The sequence below is a fragment of the Meleagris gallopavo genome, chromosome 1, assembly GCF_905368555.1.
Source record: "Meleagris gallopavo chromosome 1, MGAL_WU_HG_1.1, whole genome shotgun sequence".
Taxonomy (NCBI): domain Eukaryota; kingdom Metazoa; phylum Chordata; class Aves; order Galliformes; family Phasianidae; genus Meleagris; species Meleagris gallopavo.
Genome location: NC_139404.1, coordinates 81,127,990 through 81,151,634, shown reverse-complemented (window position 1 = coordinate 81,151,634; position 23,645 = coordinate 81,127,990). Strand labels below are relative to the sequence as shown.

The following is a 23,645-nucleotide window of genomic DNA, read 5'->3' as shown; positions in this document are numbered from 1 at the left end:
CAAACCAAATCCCTCTGCTAACATTTTCTCCCTTTCCTGCCAGTGGGACCAAAATAGCCCCTCTTTTTGCATGAACTTCAGACTTTTTGTCCTCATTTTCTTTGAGCAGCTCTGCCCCCTGCCTGTGTCTCTTTTTTTATTTTTTATTGCTCACATTGTCCCAACCCCCTCTTCTAAATGCTCCACTTGTATCCTTCTCCCATATAGAAGCCAGTGTTCCATAGTAACATCACTCAACTAGATTTCAATAACCCTTTAAAGCAGTTTTCAGTCAACAGTGCTACTAAACAACCAGTCTCAACCAGAGAACTCCAGAAATGTTCATTTTAACTCATTTTCTTTTTATTTTCCTTTTTTTTTTCCCCTCAAAAAAAAAAAAAAAAAAAAAAAAAAAAAAAAAAAAGATGTGAAGTGAAAATTATTTGGTAGCAGAATGAACTTCCCTGTGGCTGGTGGATATAGAAGTGATCTAGACAAGATGGCTCTCACTCCACCTGTTCTGTTGCTAACAGCAGTTTGGTAAGGGCAATCTAGGGATGACTGCAGTAGCAATGTATGGCTCACAACTCATTCAAAATTAACCTGAGATGGTACAGTCTGCATGTCTAGGGCTAAACAGTTACTGTCATCTCTACCACTGAAGCAAATGCTGACACTTGTCTCCATGTGGAGAAAACTTCTCCAAAATAAAACAAGTAGGACCTCAGGTATACGTTCTGCTTGGACACACCAGAGAACCTCCAGCTGGCCCAAGGAGGCTGTGGATGCCCCATCCCTGGAGGCATTCAAGGCCAGGCTGGACGTGGCTCTGGGCAGCCTGGTCTGGTGGTTGATGACCCTGTACACAGCAGGGGGGTTGAAACCAGATGATCATCGTGACCCTTTTGAACCCAGGACATTCTATGATCCTATGATTCTATGAGAAAAACTACACGTTCAAAACCTGGACTGTCTAAGGAAACCCCATTAAAGAAAGAGGCTGCAATGCGCTTTCAGGGCAATGGGACAAAAAGTAGAGAGGGAAAAATTATTGCAGTGTTAAAACTAGTTGATAAAGCTGTGGCTACCGATCTCCCAACTGCTCTCAGAAATAAATAAATACCATTATCCCTATCTTGAAGATGTGGAACTGAGACACTGAGAAATGAAGAGATTTATTGAAAACTAGAAACTATAACCAAAATAAGACTTCTGCGTCCATCATCAGTGGGTTATCCTTTCTAGTACCTATGTACTCGCATACATTGCTCCAGCTACTACACTGCAGCTCTCACTGCCATTTCTCATACTGCTCCATGCCTCAGTGCTGAATAAAATATTTAACATCTTTGTACATAGGTTAAAAAAATTGCCTAAAAACTATTAAGAAAAGCTTTGAATGGGATCCTGTCTCCTGTGAAAAGGGACTCAGAGATTAGCAGGAAAAAAAAGCCCTGCACCAGAGAAAAAGCCTCAGCTTTTTCTTGCCGAGCACAAGGTATAGCAAAGCCAAATGTACTGCAGGAGCACAACTGGCTTTTAACCTCATTCAGGAGCAGCTGCTTTCACAGCAGCAAAATGTTTCAGGCTGAGCTCGACTGACTTAGTGGATAAATGATTTGAAGTTGATATAGCTCAGAAAAGACCAACTCATTTAGGAAACGTCAGTATCTTAAAAACGCACTTTTACTATCTGGTTGGAGCAGGTTTTGAAGCTTTCAGAACTTGGCCGTGGCTCGGAGAGGAAAATAAAAGCAGCGTTTTTATGAAATGCTGGAAAAAAACAAAACAGTGTTTGGGCTTCAAGCAGTTCGCCGTGAGTCAGCAGAGGCCGGGCCTTTGCTGAAAACGTGTATTGGTCCTAATCACATCATTAGCTTAGTACTAGCAAAAGGTGCCAGATTGGTAGCCCCAGGCGCTGAATTCTCTATTTATCCCCAAAGCAGGTACAGCAGGAGGGCAAGCCATCTCCATACCAACCCCTGCTACGATTCCTCATGGCAAGGGACCTGGTGGAGGGTGAGCTGCTCTTGGCGCTGCTCCGCTTTCCTGATGTCTCTGCTGTGGCTGCCCACATGGGGCCCAGCTCCCTGCTTTATGTTCCAGGAGGATGCGTTCCTAAACTACGGGGTCTATGAAAGGGAAATAATGGAGAATCATCCCATGTGCACCCTAGGAGACACGCTGAGAAAGAAGAGCAAGGAATGATTTTCTTTGTATTCTATTCTGGCCATCTCCAAATAAGTGAATCCTAGGAAGACTGATGAGGCCAGAGAGAGTCAATGTTCTGAGTACAAATGAGATTTATATGTGGCTTGAGTCACTCCAGCCAATTAGCTACCCACCAGGCTGTTTGGTTTATTGTCCCTATTGGGTAAGGATTTAATAAGCAGTCACCTAGATGGGCAGCGTGAGACTCACAGAGAGGAAACTTTTCACTGTTCTACACGGAGAACTCAAGCCCAGTCCGGCTGCAACTCAGCACGGCCAACTCCCACCAATGTGCCAATGGCTGCAAGATGAGGCTCCTTATTATGACAGTCCTCAAGGGTGGAAAATACAGGAAATACAGGACAGTATTTCACTGTATAATTACTGTGTCAGGAATCTTCCACACATTCCAAATATTCTAATGGAATTAATAAAGCTCTCTCCAGCTTTTTCTCCAACACTCAGCCTTATCCAGAACTTCAAAATGTTTCATAGTATGAAAGTACAAAATGCCGGATTTTTAAAACAGATCTACTGGGGAAAACGCACTGTGCAGGGAACATATGAAACAATTGGGTCTATGTTTGGAAGAGAAATACAGATGCATCACAACGAGGAAGGATGTTCGAGAGCATCCCGAAAAAACAGCCGCTATTCACGCCAAAGGCCAGGATGAAGTGGGCACAGCGGTACAGAGCTGACAGGCAGATTTAACTGGGACAGAGAGAGTTGGAAGCAGCCAAAGCCTTAGCTGCACTCAGGCTTCTTCAGATCCTACATGCACTGTAACGGGCGACAAAAGCACCAACAAGAACATATTTAAAACTCCTTCAGACGGGAAGAATCCTAGAGGAAGCAGCAGCAAAATGAAAAATTCAAACTTTCGGGAATGGCAGAAAAAAAGCACCTGTTAAATATAAGCGAGACTGGAAACAAAGCAAAAGAAGTCTGAGTTAGTGGGTTGAGATTTCATGATCATGCTCAGTGTGTCATGCCAAGTATATAAAGCTGTCGCACATTTTGTACGAAGGCTTCTCCTGTTAATACAGGGGAAGAAAAATGCTCGAAGCCATTCACTTAGCCCCAGTTTTTGCAGGGTGCTGTCCTGGCGGGTGTGGCCGAGTCTCCTGGGAATTGCATTCGTTCGTTTTGCAGAGCCAGCAGAGGGAGCACATTAGCAGTTAAACATGGTTTTCTTGTGTCTGAGCCTAAACAATGAGTTTGGGGGGCCGTTAGCTTGTTTGGTTTTGCTTTATTGTCAGCATTCCTCTCTGTCACTAACGCCAGCGACTCACTTAGCTGTCAAATTTCTAGGAGCCAAAGCCATGAAGAACAGCCTCTACGTCTACCCTGCATAAAACCTTGGAGAAGCTTTACCAACATCTTTTTTTTTCTCTTCCCCATTTCAGCCTCCATCTAATCTGTTCCTGACTGCCTGAACGCAAAGTCCCATGTTGCCACACAGCCATGACTCCCAAATTCCAGCACTGTGACCACCAACTTTCTAGCCAGAGTAAACGGCATAGGGATCCCTGGAGAGGAAAGAGAAATCAATAATTAACTTTCAGTTGGCTGAAAGGAAAACTCTGAAGTCCATAAGGCAACTTTCCCAGTCTCACTTCTGTATCTGCAAGAGATGGATCATACTTTCAGCTGTCAATGACCAGAGAAGTAAGATATCAGAAAGTCAGTCTTTCGGTCGGGGGAAAAAAAAAAAAAGAAAAAAAAAGCCAGTACTTTCCATGCTATGTTTACCTCAGAATCAAATGGCACCATACTGCCTGCATTTTTAGCTCCACCACAACCCCAAGATAAATTTACTACGGAAGCATAACATTAAGAGGTCATCTACAGACGTGACTTACAGAATGGCAATACTTCTGTCCTGCCAAATGTTTCCAACAGATAGAGCACAGACACTCTGCAAAGGGTCACACGCCCTGCCCTGCCCCTTCAGGTTCCTTTCTCTTCACGGTAGTCATGAAGGATTTTTAATACAATTGTATATAATGGCAATATTCGAGCTAGTATCAAACTGGAGGAAGAATGTGCTGGTTTGGGCTCAGCTTTTGTACTGCTGTTAACGCTCATGCAAACCGGCTGGAGAATGGGGTCTGTGCTCACTTCACAACAGCACAAGGAAAGGTGTATAGCACGGCACTAAGAATGAAGTGCTGAAGACGCTGCCAGTGCTTGAATTGGCAGAACTTGCTACTTGTGGAATGCTTCTTTTTGAGGAGCAGAGCCGGGTTGGAGCAGAGCAAGCGAGGTCAGACTGCAGCCCTAGCAGCCCTAACACTTGCCTTCCCCGGGGCTGGTGGGAAGGGACTCCTGCTTGGCACCACCACATTTCGCTCTTTGTGCTTGCACACTCCGTGGCCTCTCTTTCCATAGTGCCACCTAGCGCCGGCTCCGTTACTGGCTTGCTTTTTCCTATGGTGAGCATCTGCCCCACAGGGCAGGCTGCGGCCCGACGCCTCGCCTCACCAAAGCCAAACCCCAGCCATGATAGGAACGGCATATTTTTTAAGGGCAGCCCTATCTAACCAGCCCAGTCCCTCGCTGCTGTACTTTAACTATTCAAGACACAGAGGCTGCTATGTACGGGTAGAAGCTGGGCTTGTTTCCTTCCTACCCCGCTGTAGATGTGAGGCCAGCAGCAGCGTCTCACCGGCGTCTTGTCCACCCCAGTGACCACTCCAGCAGAGCAGCTCTCAGACTGAGCTGCCACCAGTACAGACAGGCAAAAAGCTTTCATGGGACATGGGGAAACAGGACATCTGAGCCATACAAACGTGGAAACGTGGAGTGGAAGTAAGCATTCCAAAATGCCACTTACCTATTAAAGAGGACTGGATTGCTGCTGTCAGAACCAACTGCTAACTTGTAAGAGAAATAATAGCAAGGAACACAGGCAACGCTGTCAGAGCAAAAACTGTCCCAGACGAAAGCTTTTGCCTTTATTCACTCCTTACTGAAATTCTGAACAACCCATGTAAATCTGCTCCAGTTAAGACTGTACAAATATTACCACAATACTTTCAAACTTGATGCACAGTTACGCACTGCTCTTTACCACGAGGAGCTGGGATTATTGGAATGGCCAGATGAATAAAAAGCCAATTTATTTTCCATAGATGATGCTGTTTGTTTACTTTCAGAATTTTCGTGGGCCACCCTCAAGCAATCAATGAAGTCAGTTTCACTTTGATTTGCCATCCTTTTCTCTGTGCAGCACGGACTGAACTTGCCAACCTTACAGAGGGAACAAGTTATTGTTTAAAAACAACTATTTCCAGTGCATTATTTCATCAAAAAAAAATCTTAAAAAACGTTTATAAAGGGCTTGGGTTTTCTGAAAGTTTTGCTAAAGAAAAAAACAAAACCAAACCAAACCGATGAAGTAACTTGAAGTTAAATTTCAGTGTTTAATTTTCCATTAACATTTACAAATCTCTTTCAGGCGGAGCTCTTTACCACACGGATCACCCTCTAAAAGGGCGCTATAAAATGGGACAGGAGTGAAACCGGCTCAGATCTGTAAGGCCACAGCATGCCACCCATTTCTAAACAGAAGTCCTATTCAAACCGTGCTACTAAAGACTCATATGGCCTGCAAAAACGAACGGGGTTCTCTTGAAATGATTTAAATAACAATTTATCTAAGACCGTAATCTTTCTTGTATGGGATTTGTAAGCCATCCCACAGAAATCTGTAGCGGGGGACACTGTTCCCTATTTACATCAAAGTTTTATATAAATAATAATACATTTTTCTAATTTTCTGCAGCTGTTTTCCCTTATGAATAAGCCGGGCCTATGAAGAAAATGTGAAAATAGGAGAACCATGAGCAATATTTACAATAATGATATATCCAACTCAGGAAATTGCTACAACTGCCTTTATCAAAATAAACAAACCCCGTATTTTTTCCTCCCGTAAGAGAAAAGCAAAATCCTCCACTATTAAAATTAATTTGGCTCGCTATTTGTTTGGTATTTGGATCTGACCGCCTTATTCCCCATTTCTGGCCTCATTTGGGGGAAAAAAAAAACACAGCCAACAAACCCACAACAAACAGCGGCCCAAACCGACACACACACAGCCCCAGCTGCCTCGCTCTGTCTCACAGGAGCACACACGCAGCCCCGCTCCAAGCTGACTCTGGCCACAGGGCATGGCGAGGCACAAAACCACCACTCCAGGGCACTACCTTGGTGTGGGGGTGCTGGATCACTGTTCTGCACCGCACAATGCACACCCAGAGCCAGGCAGTTCCCAGGGGCACCGGCCCTGCAGACCACACCATCCTGGGGCTTGGACCCGCTGGGTGCCAGCCCCAGCATCGCACGCTGGTTTGAAGTTTACTGAAGCATGCTGCAGCCTTTGCCGTTGTGCCCAGTTTGCAGATGGACTTTGTGCCATCAAAAGGGCGAAGATTTTTTTTTTTTTTAGAATATGCCATTTCAAAGTAAGCTGATTTCTTCAACTGAAAAAGTTTTTAAGATTAAAGAGACCTTGCTGCATACAGAAAAACATTTCTCCTGTTCCAACTCTTTCTGTGCTCAAATGCTTCTTTCCTTTTAGGGGTGTCCTAAAATGCAGAGGTATGTCGCAGTCATTCTAAAAGTTGTTTGAAACATTAAGGTGAGGCTGGGCTTCTGCAAAAGGGTGAGACCCCCAGGGCCAGGATTGCTGCCCTCCAGTGGGATGCTGCCCACCTGCGCAAGTCCAGAAGATGCACCAGGAGCCCAAAAGCACAGCCACCCCCCCAGGGGCATCCCCAGAGAACCCACAGCCACCCCTCCTGGGGCCACATCAGCTTTCCCTCTGCAGGTGACCACAGTGCCTTCGGGACCCCACGTCCCAGCTTCAGAGCTGGAGGTCTGAGCTCTGGGAGGAAAGGCAGTGCAAAGCCATGAGTGCATTGGAGTTCTATCAACAAAGTATTAATGTAGAAGCCCGAGTGAAAAGCAGAAAAGAAAAGAAAAAAAGAGAAAGAAAAAAAAAGGGGGGGATGGGGGGGGGGGGAAGCAATCAATGAATGCCATTCCCCAGCTAAGAGACGAGCCACCAGTTCTTGGCACAGTGATAGAGAAAACCTTGAAAAGTTTCGCTCAGGTTCTGGAATAAAGCTTTGGATAAAATGGAGCAAGTAGTTTGTGCGGTTGTCGTGCCAGTGAATAGATGTGCTGCTCTGGATTTCAATTAACTTAGTTTGTTCAGCGGGGAGGCACTTCAGCTGCAACCGGGGAGCTGCAAGTTAAAGGACAGCGAGAAAAACAGCGCAACAACAGCCACAAAAACCTGTTGGCAGCAGAAGTTTGCACTGGCTGCAAAAAAAAAAAATAAAATAAAATAAAAGAGGGATTTTTAAGAAATATTTTAAAGGATTCAAAGGTTTCGGAGGATCTCCGAGGCAGTCCCAGGTGGGTTGGGAATACTGCTCTATGCACTTCTTTGTGCTAAGAGGAAGGCCTAATGCTTTTTTTCTTTTTTTTTTTTTTTTTAAAGAAGTCAGCCTCTCGCTATTAAATAAATTATTTTCTCTTTAAAAAGGTGATTGTTGTTGTGGAGAGACCTCCACCGATCAGCGTCCATTTTACATAATTACTTCGGGTTCTCCTGAACATTTTATGTAACTCACTTCCACGGCTGCCTCAGTCCTTTCTCCTCTCTCTCCGTCACCGGCAGAGCAGCAGCTCAGCCCTCCGCCAGCACTGACAGGAGCTCACATAAAAGGACCATTTCAAATGGATCACTGTGAGCAGCCCTGAGAACCCACAGTAAATCTGGGCTCCAAAACTCGACAGTGCTCAGTGGGAGATGAAATGCATCATACATCCCTCCCCAACCACAAAAAAAAAAAAAATATAATATAATAAGGATTAATTCAGAGGAAAGCTTCAAGGTCTGAAATGACAAATAAGCAGGAATATTTGCTCAAAGAAAAAAAAAAAAAAAGGTAAATAAATAGTTACTCGTGCTGGACAAAATGGCTCGATAGATTTCATAATTTGCCACCGCTGTAAAAAATATCCCCTCCCTTCCCCCTGCCGTCCCCGCCGGCACGGACGGAAGCGCGGAGCGGAGGGTGGGGGGCAGCTGAGGATACCAACTCCCTCCGCCAAAGTTTGGGTCCTTCCGAACCCGGCGATGCCTCCATAACGTGACATCAGCTCCGAGAGACAAAAGTTGCGATCTGCGTCTCCTTTCTGCCCAGGAAAGGAAACTGGAAAAATACTAATAATGAAAAATAGACGTTAAAAATACCCGAGAGGAAAAAGTCGATGTACGATCACCCGAATTAACCCCCTCCGCCCCCGCAGGCAAACAGACAAACAACAAAACCTCCGGATAAAGCCCTGTCAGGAGGAGTGGAACCTGCTTTCTCCTCTTTCTCTTTTCTGCTTTTATTTTAACGCATGACGAGCCTGGACTTCAAACTTATAGCCGACATATAGCCACACAACAAAGAGTCCCCGTTCACCCCCGTCGCCGGCGCTGCGGGCAGAAGTCGTCGGCAAATAGTAATAAAACCCATTTAGCGGTAAATAAGGAGGAGATGATATATGGACGGACAGATGGAAGTGCATAAACAGAGGAGGAAAGCGGCGAGCCGGGCGGGGAGGGCTGCTCACAGGAGTGCGAGATATTGATTTACTTGGAAGCGGTGTTGGAAAACAAACGCATTTGTTTCCTTCGCCATCGGGGAAAGAAAAAAAAAAAAAAAGGAAAAAAAAAAAGAAAAAAGAGAAAGTGATTAAAGTGAATCGTAGGGGGCACACCCTGAGATAAGTGGAGAGGGGAAGCACGTTTCCAGGGGTCAGGCCTCGGCGCGGTGGTCCCGGCCGCGGGCTGGCACTGGGCTCTGCCAAACTTGCATCTCTAAATTAAAGCCCGGGTGGGGGGGCCGGAGAAAGAAGTGCCGCCGGGCGCAGCGGAGCGGGGCTCGGGCTTTCCCCCCCCGCCCCCCCCCGTTTTTTTCCAAAAGTTGGCTGGCCTACCTTGTTCCCCCGTCCTCAGTTTGCCTCCTCATAGCCTCCGTCTCCCCGGCACTACAGCGCGAGCGCTCCCGACCGCCTGCCTCCCTAATGAGTCCATTTTCCTGCTCTCGATGTTGTGTACACACACACGCGCTGCAACCTACCTTACAAAAACCACAGCGAGAGGGAGAGCGAGAGCGAGAGCGGGCGGGCAGAGGGAGCGGGAGCGGCGGCGGGGGGGAGCGGAGCCGGGCGCAGACAAAGCCCTCCTCCGGGGCGGCCGACGGCCCTCCTTCCCCGCTCGGCCGCCGCAGCAACAGGTTGGGCTCCGGGGCGGCCCCGCCGCACCTTCCTCCCCGCCGCCCGCCGGCTCCGCTCGCTGCGGGCAGGGAGGTGCGCGGCGGGGCCGGGCGCGGAGCTCGGCTCCCTAGACAATAGGGGACGGCGGGGCTCGGAGAGGAGGGACCCTGTAAACAATCGGACACCCCCTCCCCAGATACGTCCCCGCGTGGATCGGGAACCTTTTCCCCAGCATCTGTAATAGCGTGCTTATGTCTGAACAGGTGCAACGCATCCAGCGCGCGGTGTTCCGTGAGCAGACATCAATCTCTCACGCTCTCCCAAACAGGCCGAGGGTAGTTAAAACAGAGGGCTGGCTTCGCACGCGCTCACCCCACTCCTCGTGTTCTTTGGATGGAGAAAGGCTGGCAGCAAGGTGCGCAGACAAAAGACCGGGGAGCCAGCGCACACAGTCACTCACTGCTACATCTTCATTCATTTTTACAATACACACTCATATCTACACTGCTTTCAAAATAATTTTCACCCAGCCCTGCCTCTCGTCATACGTAAACTTACGTCGTCACAGGAATTCTGTTGATTCTAATGATGAAAATGGCAAAATAAGGTTTTGTGCCTGGATTTCACCCTCGGACTAAGCTCCTCCAACAACTTCATCAGCAGGGAATTATTATTTTACTTGGAGAAACTGGGTTCAAGGGGGAAAAAAAAAAAAAAAGTTAAGTGATAATGGCTATGCTATGAATCATAGATTCACAGAATCACAGTTACAGAATTACAGAATGGTTGAGTTGAAAGGGTCCTGGAAGCCCACCCAGCTCCAATGCCGTGCCGTGCGCAGGGCTGCCCCCCACCAGCTCAGGCTGCCCAGGGCCCCATCCAACCTGGCCTTGAACGCCTCCAGGGATGTGGAAAATCAGTGGACAAACAAATGAGGATCCAAATCTCTTGATGCTTAACAGGGAATTTACCTCGAGTAACTCACAGTCAACTAAAAGTTAAGCGTCCCGTCTGAAGCAGTCGTGTAGGCTCTCCCTGTTGTTGGTGGAGAGACAGGCACCTCTAAAAAGCCCTTCTGCCCAGCTCCCCATGCCCCTAAATGAAGAGGGAGCCTACAGAACATGACGAGGTGAGGCAGCGAGCTGGAGGATGGCTAAAATTAAGTAAAACTAATCTGTTTTTGATCCAAAGCTCTATTACAACATCCTACTTCCCCAAATGCATTTTTATTATCACATTTATTATTAGGCAATATATGCCTAAATTGTAGTGATCGAAAAGGGATAGCCTACTTACTAAAAGAGACAGGTAAACTCCCTAGATTCATGGATTTGTACCCTGAGGCAGGCCATACCTTCATGAATCATGTGCAGGCTTTATAATATTAACCAGACTGGTGACTGGTGAATTCGATTAGTTTTGTTCGCTGCTAGCTGCTACACGTTTTTGTATTTTGCTTAGAAACAGCCCATTTTCATATAGATGCACAGTAAATACAGAAAAAAAAATAAGCAATTTTTTTCAAATAGTTAACTTTCTTTAACACCTTACTCAAAACACTGCCTTTTTTACCTTAGAATAAAATACAAAGAGCAAAAAGCTCTATTAGGTGACTTAGTTCAACTCCTTCAGTAAGATTTAGCTAAATGCACATCTGAAGTACATGGAAACAGCTCTACAAGTTAAGTTACTCCAAATACAGCAACACTTAGCCTCATTATACATTTGTTTGTCTGGAATTTATGACCATATTCACCTTATTGAAGGGTATGTAAGGTTAGGAAAGCAGAAAGTGCTCCAGGAGACTTTCTTTCTAATTGTGGGTCTCTATATAATTCGTTCTGGCTGTACACGTGCCAAATGACCAATGATCACTCACTGCCTCAGTATTTCCATCTGTAAAATGAACCCAACAGTAGTTCCACGAGCAAGTAGCACCATAAACATATGAAGTGCTTCTTTTTTCCAATCTCAGAGTTATATCATGGGGAATTTCATGGGAAAAATAGAGATACTTTATCAAGAGTGGTCTGTATCAAAGCCAATGGATAAAAATCAGAAGACACTGCTATTCAGTTTAAATAATATGAACAGTCTCTGAATTCCAATTTTAAAAATCAGGTTTACTCCAAAGCGAGGATATTATAAGAATGTCTTTGTATTCCAGAATTCTTACCACAAGCTAACATTCACTCTTTGGTCCTACTCAGCTCAGAGATTAAAATCTGAAGAGAGATTTTACCAAGTTCTTATAAAACACAGATTTGAGCCTTTCATATTTAACAGACATTCAGGTTGAAGCATGTCTACTAATTTGGAACCACTTATGTTTGAACAGTGTTCAGATTCATCTTTGATCCAAACTGAAAACCTTGAATTTGGGAGGCATCTAGATCCTTCTTCCTGTAACTTTCTAGAAAATTCACAAACATATCTAAACAGGATCACAGGTTACATTCATTACATTTCCTCATATTTTGAGGAACTCAGAACCTCAGTAAGAACCCCAGAACTGAGTATGATTCCATGCAGATATGGAGACATTTAGAACCAGACCTAAACTGGAACCTGAAACAACCCTTCCAAAGTTGTGTAGGTTTAGGTGCACGTCAAACATCAAAACTGTTTGAAAGCAAGTACGAAGCAGATTCCAACGTAAGCTAGTTTTGGCCCTCACTCAGAAATAAGCGCAGTTAGTGTTAACTTTTATAAAATCTAAAATATCTATCTGATCTCAGTGATAAACCCCTCAAGTTGTGATCTGCACAACTGGTTCCTTGCTCATGTGCCTATTTGAATGGATACAAACCATCCATGGCCTGATTTTCTGTTGCTTTATAAACTGTTTAGCCTACCTAAGCAATCAAGAGTGGAGCATGTGAACGGAGATTCACGATGTGAAAGAATGTGCAAGTATCTGCCCATTTGTTTGATCCAAAGTGCCAGATTTGGAGAAAGCCTGCTCATCATCACCTCATTTCCACGACTCTTCCTCTCAAGTATTGGTTGGTGGCAATGCACTTGGTTCATCTGCAGGAAGAGGAAAGAGTAATTAGCTAGCCTGCATTTGGCCATGCACAGCACATGGCGTGTGCTCAGGAACCTGCCTGTCATACCACAGGGACAGTAGAGGTGGGTTGTGCTCTTGCTATACCTCAGGCCACCTGGTCTACCTGAAAGATAACACTCTTGCTTTTCTTTCTCTGTAAGCCTGCCTTTTCAGCTCAGAGCCCTAAGAACATGCTGATCTTCAAGAGCAAGTGGAAAACAGGGAAAGTCAAACTGTCTCCCAGACCTGATACGGCTGTGCAAGTCTTTGTCGTACATGACAAGATTCTGGATGACAGACTGAGAGGGAAGGAATGTGCTTCAGTGCCAAATAACATGCTCTGTAGTGCCCTGTTCTCTCCTCTCCTTTTTATGTTCCCAGGCTCACCAGCTTGGTGAGTTTAGACAAATCTTATAGGCAACCACAAATGGAAGAGGTGTCGTATAACCACACCTGAGGCTATGATCTGCTTCATTTGAAAGAACTTGTCCTATCAGCAGCTTCATAAACACTTTTTTTCAAATTCTACAGACATTTAAGCAAGACTGACTCAATGAAGCTGAACAAGCTCATCCTTGTGGTGGGCTAACACATCATTTTTTACATACTCCACATATCTACCCCGTCACAGTTTCATCACCACCTTCAGGGACTCTGCTTTACAAGAATACCAAGAATTGCCCTTATAAACCAGTTTGTAGCTTTCAGCTGATCCAGAAAGAGTAGATCAGATACACAGTTTGAGGTTCTTAGTGATCTTATAGATACTGTAGATATTATAGATATTACAGATATTACAGATAGGTTGTTTGACTGATTCCAAGTGAAAACACCTGATCCCATACATTGCAATAACTACATGGGTCTGAGGCTTAACGTAAGGATACCATACTGGTGTCAAAAATTCCAGACAAATTTCTGTTGCAGCTCTTTGCCAGATAGTATGGGCAAGACCTTGAAACACTCATGCCAACATATCTGAACTTGATGCCACCATGTAATCCCCTTCACAACACACTCTCATCCTCCAGACTCCCTTGCTATACACACAATCACGTTGCCAGTCCAACAGGAATGGTGATTTAGTTTTCTCTGTTCATGTTCTGCAGTGCCTTTACAACTATGTTCAAATGTAATGAGAAAGATGCCAATTAAAAAAGCACAAGAGCCCTGCAGCTTGGCAGGCTGATTCAAATTAGGTACCTGTATGAAGTGATTAAAATAGGTTTTCTAAATCTGAAGATAACAGGAGGACAGCGTGTTTGATTTACATCAGCAGGGGTCAACAAAAATGTAGAAGAACCATGTGGATGCTCTTTACCCCTGCACATTTACTGGTGAAGATGCTGAAGACAGAAGGAGAGGAATACTGCGCTCTCCTGGAGTTTTTCAATACTCAAAGAATCTCAACTGTTTCCCCAGCTCAGCAGTCATCCAGAACTCCAAATAAGCAATATTTTCCTTTAATTTAGAAGCTTTGATCCATGATTCCACAGTCCTTTTGCACATACCCATCAACAAGTAAAATCTCACAATTTCCTTTGGTAAAAAGCTACTGCTATTTTCATTGTACAGATAGTAAAAGCTAAGTGGAAAGAGTTAACCATTCTGCTGAAAACAAACGTGAGACTGGGATGTCACACTTTCCTGGTCAGTTCAGGCTATGTTGCCTTTATAGATCAGGCTCTCAGACAGCCCAATTGATTGGCAAGGCTGGGACACATTTGCTGAACAAGAACTGGCTTTTCTATTGTTTTTGTTTGTTTTGTTTTGTTTTGTTTGTAATCCAGGAATGTGGTGAATAATAGATCAGATGCAAAGCTGATACGTCTCCAACTGTTTCAATGGCTTTGTGAAAATCTGCCTCCAAGTCACGATGTACCATAAATGCCCACTTTCTTTTATGATGACACTATCAGCATGTTGGCAAAGGAACAGTGACTGTGCCTTTATAGCACTTGGGCCACCTTGCACAAAAGCTGCAAAATGATGTTTAGCCTGTACAGTTATTCCACATCAGATGCAACAGTGCTGCATTACTTCAGTACGGTGTGGGGTAATTATAGCTGCTACATCAGTGAGCTGTGATAGTGAGATCTACGCAGCGTAAGAAATTCTGTCCAAACACAGATTACTCCTTGCTTTTTATTCTACAGGGACTAAGAATCCTAATAAAACAGAGTCCAGAAGATCGATATCATACCACAATGCCATTCTGCAATAAAAAGAACAAAAATCCATAGCAGTCCTCAAACTCCCACATACTCCATCTCTCCACACACGTTCATACACATACTTGAGATGTCACATGTGAACTTTATATTTTGAATGTATGGATTTTGTTGTAATTATTCAACACATAACAACCTGTAGCTAAGCATGCAGCCTCCGATCCATCTGTATTTGTCCTCTCCATTTACAGAGTGCTGGGATATCAACTTTATTTGCATCAGCAGGCAATTTGTGACCAATTTAGCTGTTGAGCTAATGTGTAAGGCCCTCATCCAAGCCATGGGGGTTACAATGGAATCGGATCCGGTTACATACCCTACTGCATTGTATTGTACACCCTCTATTATATAACTATATGCTTCCCAAAGGTTAGCTATAATTTAATTATTTATTAATTATAAAGTATCATATTGCAGTCAGTATTTAAAGAACTAGAAATTTGATGTTTCGCTTCAGGAAATCCATTAGAAGCTGATCAGCAAATGGTAAAAAGTAGTTTTATCATCAGAAGAACACTATGGTGACAAACAAGTCATGATGCACATCCATCACTCTCTTCCACCACATAACTATGATGAACTATCAAAGATTTGTATTTTTGTCCCAGAAATTTAGGGAGCATGAAGGAGAATATGATTTCTGTCATAATAATTGTAGATAGCTATGATATGGACCACAGTGAAAATGCTGAAGCTGTAGGTTTGTCATCAGTTCATTTTTATCCCCTTTAAATAGTCTGAAAAGACATTCTGTGATTCCAGTGACTGTCGTATCAGGTCAGATGCTCTGATTTAATTGTTCACAAAGATCTGATCTAGATGGAAAAAAAAGAAGTGAAAAGTGTCACCAGCTGCATTTTGAAAGCAACTTGGACCCTCTGAGTGGGAGTGAATTGGTGTATGCACACAAGCTTATGGGCATGAATCCTTTCTACCTGGAAAATATTTATGTCACCATTTTCATAGACGGTACTCTTTCAAGAAGTAATTATCTTCTAGTTTAGAATATTGCATATGAGACTATTGCCCTCTAAATGAGTAGCTACTTAAAGAAAAAAAAATTAAAATTTGTGTGTCAGATGGGTAAAGAGAAATTCCATGCTTTAACATTTATTTGATTGACTTGATTAGGACAAGCACCACCTCTAGAGAAAAGAGACAGACAGTACTGAAACTTCAAATATTCAAAACCCTTCAGTAAGCCTGAAGTTATGCAAGTGTCTTAACTGCTATCAGATTGTTATTATTTAGCTTTTTCATACTTTTTCCCAAGTATTTTTAAGTATTTCTATACAATTTTGAAACTGGAAAATTATTTATTAATTTCCTTAAATCTCAGGCTGTGCAACCAACACCAAAAGAAGGTTCAACATGTGCAATAATGCTGTAAGTTTTGAAAGGAACAATGCTAAATGCCATTATTCATCTAATACTTCACCATGAAATCCCTTCAGATGACGTAGGATTTTTTTTCCTCAAATATAGGCGCAGTGTGAAAACTCCTACGTAAGATCTTTCTCCATATATACCAGGCAAGGGTAAATCAATGCATTTACCAAACAGACTGGAACTTCACGTTATTGAAAAGGCATGACTCTTGGGGCCACGTGGCCTGTATGACACTTGTAAGCAGCTCAACACAAAATTAACCCTAAGGCTCAAATTCAGATGGTCCAAATTCCTGCTAGGTCCCTATGCTTAGAGTTTCTGGATATATTTCCTTAAGATCTCATAGCCAAGTAACAGGAAATGTCAGACAAAGGAATTTGAGAGGTGTTTAGGGAGACAGGCTGACCTGGACAGTGTGCAGAAGAGCCTGATTCTGTTTCTTTTCTCCCTGGGCAAAGAAATACTACAGAGAGCAGGGAGAAAAAGAAAACGAGAATGAGTAAAACATCAAGCAAAGATTTGCCCTTTTTAGTCTGAAAAACCCACTGTAAGAAAAATAAAAAACCCACTAAATGGTGACATGGTGACCTCCATATTAAATGCAGGGGAAACACTAGTAAGGATGCAAATGTTATATTAGCACTAATAACATCAAAACTAAGTACACAAGTTTCCCTTTCACACAACTTACCCATCTGTAGACCATCTTAGCAAGGTTATCTTTGTATGCAGATGGGCAGGATTTACTATTCATAATCTTTGAGTCCAAGATGTTCTTGAAGAATTGAAGAATAAAAAAGATAGACATACTAGATGTAATAGGGAAAAGGAATGTCCCAGTCTGAATATTATTTTATTTTACATAAGCTAAATTCGCTTAGAAAAACTAGGCAAGACTGGTTCCAATTAGACTTTCACTTTTGGCCTAAAGGAGAATAATTTTGGGTAATCTGAACACAGTTTGCTCAGCTGTTTTAAAGGATGTTTTAGGGGGTACTTTTTTTTTTTAATATTAATTGAAATTCATTTTGGAAGGAAAAGATGAAAGCGTTTATTATTTAAAACCAGAGAAATTAAAAGCAAAAAGTTTTATTAACTCAAAATTAAGCCTCAGGTCTTATTTACGCAAGAATAGAGATAAGAGCCTTTCTTTCAAAGAAATCTATCAAAAATTGGGAGATCTGGTCAGGTTAGTATTGATGTCATCTTGTAAGCCTGACAGAAATAAGATTAGGTATCCCGTAGACAAACAGCTCTTTTATTTTAGCAGTATTTGAACAAAATGGTCTTTCATTACAGAACTGGAACATACTGAACAAGGTGACATAATATTTTCAAAATGATATAATGGAAATGAAGTGTACCAACTTCAACGCTACTCTTCAGTCTGGCTTTGTGAAGAGCTTGAGTCAGGTACTATTTTATGGTCAAATGGTTCCTTTCCTGTGACTTTCTTTGCAATTATTAGTAAGGACTGTAATATTTAGTACTGCTACAAGGATGGTCTATGATCATATAATGAGATCCCCATTGTAACATCTGTGCAATTACACATAATTAAGTTTGCCAGGGGAACTTTAATTTCCTGATTTTTTAGTAAATAAAAAAATCCATGTTAATATTCCACTAATCAGTACTAACTAACATTCAATTTATTTCGTTTCAAAATCAGGGGTCACATTCTGAAACCATTTGATAGTATGTAACAAACTAAAAAATAATCATAATAATAAATGAACAGAAGTTGGAATAAAAATAACTCTATATTAACTGGTATTTTACTGTCCCCACTGTTCCTTTTGTTGAGTTTTCCAGAAGCCAACTAAAAATGAGTAAAAATCAGGACATAAGCATGGCTTTTAAAGAAACCCCTCTGTGGTCTTGAAATGAATCAACATTTGTTTCTACCATATCGCGATAACATTGCAATGTTAGAATCATAAATGTTGCTACATCTTAAAGCTTTCTGTTTCAGAAACAAAGATATTACCACAACAGTGAAATTAAAGCCTCAGTCAGGTTCAGTGGACCGTCTGTGGGCCAAGCACCAGGCAAGAGACAAACATCATGTCTGAATAGAAATCCAACAAAAATATCAAGCTACCCATCATCCATCCAATTAGAGTAGAATAAGAAAAGCTGAATTTCAGTCTGGAATTCCTGGAGATTCATATAGTAAAGCTGTAACACACCATAAAATTTCACTGGGGGCTATCAGATGGGTTTATGGGGTGGGTAGACAGCTGGAAATGCCATGCCAATGGCTACTTGGTGCAACACACCATCAGTCTTGAGAGCTGGGGCTAGCTGCTCTGGCATCATATCCAGCTTATGCACACATCTAGTGCTAGTAATCATTCAGTTAGAAAACCGCTCTGAGAAAGGTAGGGTTAGAATGCACGGAGCATTACTCTATCAAGCTGATGTTTTGATCTATTCAGGGCTCAAAGTACTGAAGAGCAACAAAGTCTCCATAATAGGATTACCTCTTTTCCTGCTTATTTCTTGAAAAAATGGCAAAACAACAACAACAACAACCAATAAATAATTTTTACCATTTAAATGTTTTTCAGTAGTCTTCAAAGTCAGCACAACTTCAAGCATCCAAGACTTCATGTATTAGGAAGCTGATTGCAAATAACCAAGTGTCAGCTCACATCTAGTGCAATCTTTAATTAGAAGCTCACAGTCAGAGAGGCTATGAGCTTTTTACCTCCTAAATTAAAGCTGTAATTTTGGAGCACAGGAAGTAAACCACCGGGGAAAAAAAACAATGGTTTTCCATACTGCCAAAAGTCAGCTCAGTCAGATCTCTGCCTCAAAATATGAAGGACACAAATTTACATCATTTTCTGATGAAGTTGAAACATAACAACGTTAGTGTGTTTTGGATGTTAGGTATTTAATGATGAGGGAAGTTCTTTGGGATTATTTTAAAGGCTACTCCTCTGAGCACAGAAAAGTTATGTGGAAGGCAAATAAAATGACAAGGCTTACTTACAGATTTTCAGCACTATCCACGTGTCTCAAAGCTCAAGATTATCTGTTGTCATTCACTACAAGAGATCCCTTTCAGGAGAACAAGAATATTTGCTTCACAATAGCTCAAAGGTGCTCAAATACTTTCCATTCATTTTAATGGAAAATAGATGTCCGAATTCCCAAAGACAGACCTTTTACCACTGGGCTCAAGGAAACAGATTACATGAAAATATATTCTTATCACAAGAGAAGATGGGAAAAAAAATTCCAATTAACACTGATGGAATTGATCGAAGAGTGAAAGCCATCAAGGAGCAGACAGGCAAAGCGGGGAATAAAATAAGGGAAAAGTGCATAGAGTTATCTCATTCCCCTCAAGGAGTGCAAAAAAAAAACCTCCATACCTGAGTAAAAGATGATACTTTCAATTTGTTTTCTAGCAGCTAATTACAGGGTAGATTAAAGAGTAGGAAGCACATTGAAAATTGTAGCAAATGCAGACTCTAAATTTTGGGAGTAAAATATCGTAACTTGAATTACTCCATTGTGACCATTAATGGTCAGGAGCACTCCCACGTTTTAGGAGTAGGCATAGGCACCCTTAACTTCATGGTTTTGTGTTTCTACTGTCCTCTTAGGGGAGGTGCTCCAGCCCTCTGATCATTTCTGTGGCCCTCCTCTGGACATGCTCCAGCAGCTCCATGTCTTTCTTGTGTTGGGAGCCCCAGAACTGGATGCAGTACTCCAGGTGGAGTCTCACAAGGGCAGAATAGAGGGACAGAATCACCTCCCTCAACCTGCTGGTCATGCTTCTCTTGATGCAACCCAGGATACGGTTGGCCTTCCAGGCTGCAAGCACACATTGCCAGCTCATGTTGAGTCTTTGATCAACTGACATCCCCAAATCCTTCTCCTCAGGGCTGCTGTCAGGCCATTCTCTGCCCAGTCTGTATCTGTGCTTGGGATTGTCCCGATCCAGCTGCAGGACCTTGCATTTGGCCTTGCTGAACTTAATGAGGTTGGTGTGGGCCCACCTCTCAAGCCTGTCTAAGTCCCTCTGGATGGCATCCCTTCTCTCTAGCGTGCCAAATGCACCGCTCAGCTTGGTGTCATCTGCAAACTTGCTGAGGGTGCACTCGATCCTACTCTCCATGTTGCCTACAAAGATGTTAAATAACACTGATCCCAGCACCAAACCCTGAGAAACTCTGCTCGTTGGGACACTGAGCTGTCGACTGCAGCTTTCTGAGTGAGAGGTTCTGGAGTCTCCTATGGAGATATTCAAGATTCAGCTGGATGCCTAGCTGTGCGACCTATTGTAGGGATCTTGCTTTAAAAAGGGGTTGGAGTCGATGATCTCTGGAGGTCCCTTCCAACCCCAATTCAATTCTGTGATTCTGCACTTCTCTGTCTAAAATCGTGCAGAGGGGGTAACACTGGCACATAGGTGCAGACTACTTTGCAGCCATCAGAGAGAGTTTTAAAAAACAGAAACAAACAAACAAACAAAAAATCACCACCAACAACACTAAGCTATAGAGAACTACTAAATATGCCAATGGCAAATACGGACAAAGCAACAAAAACAGTATTTACACTGGTAAATTAGAGTATCTTTTCAGCAGCTGAAAGCATCCGAGGAACACTAGCTTCTAGAGTGGTGCTTCCTATACTTTCTCAACTTTAAACACCAAAACAAAACTCATGCAGGCATGATTGATGAGATGGAATCCCAACAGGCAAATCCACAGATGGTTTAAAAAGCAGAAACACATCTGACCCAAGATACCAGGTCTGCATCTAATTTTTCAATAGCACAAACCATAAAGGAGCACTGAGAATACAGACAACACAGTGACAGCAGAACACTCCTCAAGCAGTACACAATGGTCCCAAAGGAAATGTTATTACATTTTGCTGCTGCTGCTTATATCGAGTTTGGCCAAGAGCCCATGAGTCATGATACCTATATGTACAATGTCAGGCACAGGAACAATCCGGTAGCATTTTTCTATTAGTGCTGTCTATTTCGGATCTGTCACTTAAAAATGCTGCTATGAAAACAAAACAGAATGGAAATGTGATACCTGAAACATTAGGGTCTAATTTCAATCTGAAAATCAAAAAATTAAACATTCTAAAACGTAATAGGGGGGTGACAAGAGTACAGTGACCCTTGTCAAAGACAGAAAAAAACATATACTTCTGCCTACCTACTTATATGGGGAAACACAATGCTATCAGGGGCTGATGAGAGATGCTGCTAGTTGATGGAATCATTTGTCATCAGATGCTAAAAAGAAAGTAGTAAATGGGTCAAGTTTTGAACATGATCTTAAGATATTTTTAGGATCTAAAAGCTGCCATTAAGTCATCAGAGTATTCTGTAACAAGGTTCCAACGAAAGCCAGCTGCCTCACCCAGATTTTCTCTATTAAATCTAGAGAGCTGGCTTCTTGTTCTACTAATATTAAAAGTATTAATACAGTTAATATCTTAGTATTATACATAGCAGTGTTAAAAGCTGGAACTTAATCCCTAACGCACATAAGAAAATTAATTTATTTGACTTCTCTTAAAGTTGCAAAAAGCAACAGGAAATAAGTGAGCTCATGTACCAAAGTGATACAGAACGTGACATAATTCTAGCCATTGTCAAAAATTGTTAAAGAAGTTGAGATGAATTCACATCCATCTCAAAAAGCACAGGCAATTTGTTTCTGCCGACTCTTCAAGGTGAGATGTTCCTCTAAGTGAAACTACTGAAGCAGAACTCTGATGAGTTTGATGATGATCCTGAAAGTGAGATGTTTTTAGTGCTATCATTATCATACAAAGCTGCAATGACAATTTAAATCTGTGTTCCAAACCTCCTAGATGCTCTTCAACATTAGACACCTTTGTGCCTTGAAGACCCAAAAATGAGCTTACTAGTTGATTATTCTATAAAGAAAAGCTGTACTTAGCAAGACAGATGCAATCTTTTTTTTTTCTTTTTCTTAATGATATTGCCTTCAAAGGAACACAAAAGGAGCAATTGATAGCAATGATTGAAACATTTATTTTAGAGACTTGTAAATTCAACTGTCCACTACAAGAATCTCCAAGTGAAGAAACGGAGGCAGAAGACAAGAAAAAGTAACAGCACTGAACACTGCAGGAGAGGTAGGTGAACATGATAAATGACATCTTGATGGCCACTAGCATGCAGACAGTGAAACACATGCCCTTGTGTGCTGCTATTTATTCTGTAGCAAAATGAAAACCACAGTCTTAGTAAAGCATTAGTGAAGATACCATCCAAGAACAAAGATGAAATACCTGAGCACAATGTCTTTACTTGTTAGACAGCAAGAAACAAAGTTAAAACAAAGCTATTTAAACCAATTTCTTCTGCTTCTGCTGCTCTCAGGAACACACGCCTTTACGTCTGCATCAACAAGTAGGCTGAAATTTGCACTGAGAACAAGAAGGACTTTGATCAAAAAAATAGCACACGTTTTACTCAGAGAGGAACTTTACAGAGAGGTACTAAATTTACAAAAGCAGTTGAAGGAGGTTTCAGAGGGACCTGACAGATTACAGGCTGATGACACTACCGTTACATCCTCAGTGGAGACACTGTTTGATCTAATTAACAACAAAGAACTAGAACCATTGAAGAACAAAATTAAAAAATTATTCAAAGACACTTGGAAGCTTTCCATTTCCCAGCCATCAGGACCGAGTCCAAACACAGACAGATGGGATTAAGCCCAGAATAGGGTGTATAGGTTGGGACAGAAAAAGAGCATATTCCAATAGTTCAGATTTTCTCAGATTAAAATCCACCTTTTTGCCGTAAATCTACAATTAGAAAGTGGATTTGATTGAACACAATTAAATTAATCATGTGGGTGGAAAATACAGATGTTATGTTAGGGCAGACAAGATGGTTGACTTAGAAATGCTGGATTTTAGAACAGATGCATCGCTGTCCAGCCAACTCAGCATCACTTTTTACACATTTTCAATTTATTCATATCACTGCGATTGAAACTGTGTAACGGTATAGGTGCTAAAATCAAAGAATCTGGTGAAGTGCCCTGATAGGCTGAGTTAGTTGTAAACCTGACAGATCTAACATTTTCAGACTACGAAGACCAGGAGAATGTTCTTAAGCTTTATTTACAGGACCACTCCCTTTATATTTTACACAGCATGTTTTTTTATGCGTGTTTAAGGAATAAATACGCCCGTAAATAAATCACATAGCATGTGCAGTGTTTCAGTGAATAAAATACCACATTTGAGCGTTTTCTCCAAGAGGCTTTTGCAGAAATGGCCGAAAAAGCCCTGCTGAGGACAAAAATCATCCCTGACACGTTGGCTGCTGTTGCCACATACAAATTTTCTCTCCACACCCAATAGAGAACACATACCTCAGCTGAACTATTGTGAGCATATGTTAGCTATGCCAGTATCCTGTGGAAAGTAACAAAGGGCTTTAATTTATTTTTAACTGAGAGAAGTGAATA

General features: G+C 42.3%; 1 protein-coding gene across 16 annotated transcripts in view; it reads right to left on the bottom strand.

The window, feature by feature from the left end:
* Positions 1 to 9,577, bottom strand: part of ZBTB20 (zinc finger and BTB domain containing 20) — a 455,562-nt gene extending 445,985 nt beyond the window's left edge. For 14 of the 16 annotated variants that reach the window (XM_085237458.1, XM_085237517.1, XM_085237467.1 and 11 more), the window contains exon 1: positions 9,199 to 9,577. The gene's annotated coding sequence lies outside the window, so the exon portion shown is untranslated. The remainder of the gene's footprint in view (positions 1 to 9,198) is intronic. The other 2 variants (XM_085237501.1, XM_085237451.1) reach the window with 1 other exon arrangement.
* Positions 9,578 to 23,645: the final 14,068 nt, after the last annotated feature.